We start from the raw sequence: 8,016 nt of genomic DNA, 5'->3' as shown, positions 1-8,016 counted from the left end.
TACAAAAAAAAAACTACCAATATGCTTGTTAAATCCTTGTGAATATGATAACCTCCATTCGATTGTACTACAAATGACTTGGTGCACTTGCCAATATGTCACACAGCTGGACAATTATTTTAAAACTTGATCTTGGGGATTTTGGAGCTCAAGCCCTTTGAATATAAAATCTTAACTCAAGATTTCCACCATTCAGGATAAGGAGGAGGCTCTACGGTGAGTTACTGTGAGCTCGATGGTGATGTGATGACAACTCAACGATGACGTGAAGGTGCACTAGTGATGCAGAGGTGTGACAACGATGGTTGTCAGAGTTAGAGAAGGAGGTGGTGGAGGAAGAGAAGAAGGACCAATCAGAGGTGGTGTGACGACTGCAATGACCTTGCGAGGAGGAGAGAAGAAAGAAAGTGAAGAAAAAAAAGAAAAGGAAGAGGAAGAGGAGGAAGAATAAGGAGACCCAATCGTGTATTTTACAAACGAATGTTTCAACGACTAGTATTTGTTACTGACAGATTTGTGACTATAGGTAATTCGACGATAATTGTCATATCTTTACCAATGATTATTCTACGGATAGATTTTTTACCATCAATAATCTTTTAGTAAACTCAATTTATGGACATATTTTTGATATTATTGACTAAGTGGACCCATAAATAATATGCGATTTTCTTGGCTAAAATTATATAAAATAAATCAATTAAAACAACAACTACCATTAATGATTTTTATAAATTAATAGATAAAAAAAAAACCTGTTTTATAATATATTTGTTTAATTCCAAATTCAAATTCTAAAAACCATTTTTACTTGTGAGGATCTTTATTAAGCTTCAAGCAGAAGTGGAAGTGTAATATTAAGTGGAATTATGATGGTTGGCCACCGAAGAAAACTGCACCATTAATGAGTTTGCACCAATAATTAACAAGTGTAAATACAAAGCAAAGTTTGCAGCATTTATGCCCTTCTGTCCAAACATGCCATAGAGTAGTTTGCTTTCAATAACATATTTTCAACTCTTTTTTATGAAAGAAAAAGAAAAGTGATAGTTAACCACGTGTTTAAGATGTTTCAAACAGTGTTTACCATGCAAATTTTTCTTTTTCAAGAAAAAGCAGAAAACTGTTTTAATCAGGCATGAAAATGAAAGATAGCTCTTTACTGAAACAATAATTGGCAAAAATCTAGAAAGTTAGGTCTTTCTAGAGATAATTACGATAAAGATACAACCTAAATTTTAAGACGATGAATTTATGAACTTTTATTTTTGAATGTTATTTAGTCCTTTTACTTTTAATTTTACTTAACGTGATACTTAAATTTACACTTTAATTTTCAATAAATTCCAACTTTAATACTACTGTAAGAGACTAATAACTTCTTTTTTACCCAAAATAATATATTAATATGACGTAATTTATATATTATTATGCGTAAAATTTGTTTAACCTTATTACAAGTTAAGACAAGTAATATTTTTTTTTTGAAGTGCGTTAAAATTATTAAATACCAAACTAGATAATATTTTTTCCGAATGGTGGTTTGGTGAACATGTATGATAATGAATAGTGAAATTTGTTAACTAGTACTGATGTATTTTCTGTAGATTAGACAAATGGTACTGTACACTGTTTGAGGATAAAGTAGCTTTGACACTGATGCATCTCATTTTGCTTATGCTTATACAGGAAAACAACAATCTATCCCAAATATCATTTTTTGGAAAGGAATGAGTGGCTTCAATTTTTTTTATAAAATTATTTAAGTTATATATATAAACACTAGTGTTACTAGGTAGAAAACGAAACAATGTTAAACAATAAAAAAATATATATGAAAACTAACATTTATAGCATATAACATTGTTAATTAATTTTCAAGTCGTTTATAAATTTAAATATTTTTAATTGATTTTTTTTAAAAGAATAGTTAAAATTTTATATCTTTTTATTGAGTTTTTGTTATTTAATTTGTTCGTTGATTAGGTGAAGGATTTCTTATTTTGTTTTTCACTTTAGTTCTTTATAATTTTAATATGATGTCACAAAGATGTTTTTGTATTTATAGAATGTTAACATCACAAAATTAATACAAAAAGATTTGTGGTTAATATTAAATAAAAAATTACATTTTATTATTTTCCTTAAAAATATTTTGAATAATGAGAAGTTGTTGTCACCTATGTCAATGATAGTGACAATAACAGTGATTACCAAAAAATATGACGATCACATTATTTATCTGTTTTCATTGAAAATAATAAATATCACTTATCATTTTATATTAATGGTGATATAATTTTATATTAATCACAAAATGTTATATTTTTCAACAATTGGAGGAAAGTAAAATTATTTACAGATACTTCTTATTTATTAGAATAGGGGACAAAAAAGAAAAAAAAAATGACCATAGAAATAAAAAAGAGTGAAGGAAAAAAAAACTTTATTACGAGAAAGATTAAAAAAAATTAAGAGGAAATTTTGTTTAAAATTACATGAGAGTTATTGTAATCAATACTTTTCTAAAAGATAATGTGCAAAGTATATGTAGATAAAATAATTATTTATGGGTTAAATATGTTTTTGGTCCCTCAAGTTTTAGTTAATTTTAGAATTAGTCCCTTTTCGAAACTTGATACTAATTTAGTACTTCATCTTTAGAAATGTATGGATTTAGTCCTTCTTATCAAATTTTGTGAAGTTTATCTTACATTTTAAGCACATTTCATGATTTCATGATAGTATTTAAATTGTTTACACCGTTTGACACACTTTGGTTTCAATGTTAACTTAAATATTATCATAAAATGCACTTAAAATGTCAAATGAAATTAATAAAATTTGGTAAGAATGACTAAATCCACACATTTCTAAAGATGAAAGACTAAATTGGTATCAAGTTTCGAAGATGGACTAATTCCAAAATTGATTTGAGGGATAAAAAACATATTTAACCCATTATTTATTAATAAGATACAAATGTAATAAATTTTAAATCTGTCCAAAATGATGACTAAAAAAAGATCATCTTTACCATTTATTATTTCAATATTAATAACTCCAAATTATTGCTAAGTGATACTCCGTTTTCCTATTCCTTCGGGAACACAAAATAGACCCTTAAATACATTTCTATCAATAACAAAACAAAATTTCAATTTAAAGTTTTTTCATTCTTGAAAATGACTTGGGCAGAACTTCAAAATGATGAAAAAAAAAATAGAAAAGAAAACGAATAGAAGAAACTAATGAAAAATAAAGCTAATAGATTGAAAAAAAAACTACTGAATTTTCTTTCCCACATTGAAAATATTAAAGTTTCTTGATTACACTGTACTACAAAAATAGTTATCCTTGGGGACAATACTTGCAAGGCAGAAGCAACAGTATTAAACCTCCGATTTAAGTTTCTGAATGTGAGCCCCAACTAATAATGTGAATTAAATTTCATTTAAGACGTGTTTATTGCTACGTTAAATATGAGTTTGATTGAAAGTATTTTTAGTCTCTATAATTAGACTATTTCGTAATTTTAGTCATAAATTTGGTTTTCAAGGTTTTTTAAAATTGAAAAACTTTAATTTATTATTAATATATAGTTCAATTATTATTTTTAAATGTTAGCATATTTGTCATATAATATGTAAATTTAATTGTCAAATTCTTTCAACTACTTTTTATTCTACGATTGTACTTTGTATTCGAATATTAGATTCAATACTTTTTTGTTAATTTTGTTATTTATTATTTATACAAATAAATGTACACATGTACAACTATTCTTTTACATAATGTTATGAATTTAATTAATATAATGTTTGTATAACAATATATTACGCGTCAGATATAGATAAATAGATATACAAAACAATAACAAAATGTCATTTGCCTTGAAATTATTATTTATATATATTGTGAACAAAAATATATTTTTTTAATCAGATTTAATTTTAAGGTAAAATTGTAATTTTGTTAATTATTGTATTTATAACTTTGTTAACTTAATTATAATTAAAATTTGCGAAGTAAACTAATAAGAGGGAGAATTTCATATAACTTAACTGAAAATGTGAATAAATTAAAGGGTTTAGTATGTTTTTACTCTCTCAACTTTGACGCGAAATTAGAATTTGTTCATGTCCAAAGTTTCAATACATTTTGGTCCACAAATTTTAAAAATGAATAAATATAATCTTTTTTAACTCAACTACATTAAACTTTATTGACATATCAAACATGTTCAATGCTAGCATTTAAAATTTTTTACACACTTTGTTATGTTTTCACATCAAAGTTAACTAAAAATCGCATTTGATTATTAAAAATAATAATGTAATTAAGTTAAAAAGACTATATTTAGATCCTTTGTTATGACATAGGAAGACCTTGGCCCACCATTCTTTTTATCTTTACATAAATTAATATATAATTTAAACTACTTTTAAAATAATTTTATATATTTGGCATCCTAAACAAATTTTATACATATGTATAAAGATTTTGACACTCCTAAAATATTCGTTGAAGATCTATTATTGACTATATTCATTTAATTTTAAAGTTTAAGAATAAAATATATCAAAATTTTGTAAAAAGATAAATTTTAATTTCGCAACAAAATTTAGAAACTAAAAGTATATTTAACTTTAATAATGTAAGAATATTGGTTTGTTAAAGTGAGAATATTTAAGAAAAATTAACAAGTGAGTTGTTATTGTTGACAATAAACCATCATTACTTATACCTAACAATTTTTTAGAACAACGATCTTTAATTAAAAAGCAAGTCAAACACAAACTTTTAAAATGTTGAATTCCTCGTTGCCACTACAAGTTATCCCTTAACTTTTGCAAAGATTCCTTAACATCTCCGTTAAATAGCTTTAAGAGTTGAATTTCTCAGTGTGAAAACATTTGCCCCATAAGTTGTATGATAACATTGTACTAAAACCTAAAGTTGCCCTAGAAAGTAAAAGGTTCTTCAAACTCCAAAAAAGTACCATGTATGAATGTTCTGCTCTTCTTTTTCTGTTATATCCTCATTCAATACTCACACACAATGCATTGCATTTTGTGTAAGCATCATTGCCTTTTAAAAATTATATTCATTTTTACTCAAGGAAGAATAGAGATAAATACTTTTCTTCTTTTTTTTCTCTCTTGAATATTTTAAAAACAAAATTTTCAAACTTCAAAACAGATAGTATTTTAACAATTTTGAAGTTGAAATATTATTCTTAAATTTTTCACACTATATAAAATTGTACTGTAAACTATTATATAATCTGGTCATTCAATATAAAAATAATTAATACAAAAATATATTTACTATAATTTGAATAATTGTGTATTTTTTTTTACAGAAGTTGAAACTCTTTGCTTTTTTCCATTATTGTTTGTTTCAACATAAAATGAATACTATTGGTATATATTTTTTCTATTTTTGTCATATTTTATAGGCCACCACTCATTTGGCATTATAAGGCATGGGTAAGGTACATAAAAAAGTTGTCGACAAACAAAACTGTAACTAATTATATATTTGACGGATCGTAGGATTCCAATCTTTATTTGCATGGTACGACTCCACTTTTTTCTTCCTTCTACTAAAGTAATGTTTGAAGCCACGAATATCTCGTGATTTTGAAGTGTGGGGTAGTTTCATTTTTAAATAGGATTAAAATATTATCAGTTTAACTTTTTATAAAATTGAAAAGAAATATTTAAGATATTCTTATTTAAATAAGTGTTTTATACTTTATTAAATTTTCACTCTTTTTTTTTTGCTCAATGTTTCATAAAAGAGAGACATTATTGATATGAAATCTTGAGATTTATTAGAACCTTATATGAGAGTATAAAAGAAGGTTCGCTAATATATACATTACTCCTAAAAGTGGAATTAATGTTATTATTATTATTATTATTTACCGTAAATGAATATTACAAATAAATATGTGAAGTGTAATATGATTATAGGAATTTATGAGCCTAAACATGAGATGCATATATTAGTGGAAGATTTAAGTTATAATGTTGAATGTAATAAAGTGTTTAGAAATGATAAAGTGACTTACTGGCTCGAGCCTAATCAACTTGACATTTGGTTTTGGTCTACTTGACTCAACATTTGGCATGTATAAACTCATTTTGAACTTCGATCAATATCAACTCATCTCAAATTTTAGTCAGGATTGACTCGTCTCAACCTTCTATCGGATCGACTCAACTATAATTTTTGCCCTTTGTTCGACCTGAGGCTCGACCTTTAACCCGAGCCTACTCTTCTCGGCTTTCGTCCCAATCCAACTCATCTCGATGGTCAACTCTTTTTGATCTTTGATTAAGATCAACTTGTCTTGACCTTCGCTTAGGCTAGACGAGTATCAACCTCTAGTTAAGCCGACTAGTCTCAACCTTTGGCCAGGATTGGCTAGACCTTCCGCTAGACCTTATGCTTGAGTCAACTCGACTGGACCTTCCACCTTAATCAACTTAGCTTGGTCCTTAAACTCATATCAGCTTAACTCAACCTTCGACGCTGAAGATCGAGTCGATTAAGCCTAGGATGAAGGATGAGCGGAGTCGAACATGACCAAGGGTCTATACAAGTTGGCTTGGACCAAAGGTCGAAACGAGCCATCTCAGGCTGAAGGGCAAGTAGAATCAACCCGATCCAAATATCGAGTCAAATATTTTTAAAATAAAATTTTGATTTAAAAGATAAATTCATTTGCTTTGTCCAAAAAAAAAATGAAATTCAACATATTTTAATTACTATATCCAAACAAATTACTTGAGAAGTGAAGATAATTCAATTGTAATTAATCTAAATACCATGTATTTTAATTTATGGAAATTATTAAAATTCTTTATCCAAACACAAGGTGAAACTTAAGTGTCAAAAACATTGAAACAATTCTCTTCCGTTTTGAATAGATAGCAGTCAAACAACAAAGTAATTGATCGATTGTAAAGTATTGACAAATGTGCACAGATTGAAATAAATCAATCTTTATGATATGTTACTCCTTGTAAATATATCAGTCATCATCGTTGTTTTATCGTCAAAGTGTATGATGAGAATGTTTCAAATTATATTATGATTTCATTAATTATAGTATTAAACTCAAGACTCATTAGATTATATATTATATATATATATATATATATATATATATATATATATATAATATAATATATCAAGAAGTTGTGAGAAGCTTATTAACATTATTATTGTATCAAGTTATCTACAATATGTGCTAGACACCACTTTAACATAAAGATCTAAGATTCATTTTTTAAGATTTTTTTTTTAAATAAAGTGTTTGCATTTATTAAAACATGTTTAATATGAGTCTTTTTAAAAGATGGTAAGTATATAAAGTTATACGCAGAGATATAATTGTCAAATCCTACTATTTGATTATTATTTTTTAAATTAGTTAACCCTTGTATATTTACAAAATTGATGTTATCATGTTTAATAGGTTTAACTAAGTTGAAGTTCAAATAAATTTGAATATTTTTAATTGAATTTATATATATTTTTTTGAATATTTGAAAATGATATATTTTTAAATGTGTATGTGTCATCCTACCATTTAATTTATTCAATAATTAGGTGACATTTATCTTAATATGACATGACATTTATCTTAATATAACATATTACTTATTTATTCTCATTTATTACGAAATTTTAAATTTTGTAGATATTATAAAACAATATTGTGGCCAATATAAAATGACAAGTACTTTTTTATTATTATTTATTTAAAACATGTTGAGTAACAGTCGTATTACTTAATTAATATAAAAAAATTAGATGATAGAAACTAAATTAAAAAATATAATTTTTTAAAAATAGATAGAAACAATTTAAGGAAATTCCATTAAACATATATAAATCTTCAAGAAATTTAAAACTTAATTAAGTCAGATTTAATAATATAACTTTTTGAAAAAAAATATCAAAATTGACAAATTATAAAATTAGGTAAGTTGTGGTTGG

Source organism: Vigna unguiculata, chromosome 11 (assembly GCF_004118075.2).
Source record: "Vigna unguiculata cultivar IT97K-499-35 chromosome 11, ASM411807v1, whole genome shotgun sequence".
NCBI lineage: Eukaryota > Viridiplantae > Streptophyta > Magnoliopsida > Fabales > Fabaceae > Vigna > Vigna unguiculata.
This window is presented reverse-complemented; position numbering follows the sequence as displayed.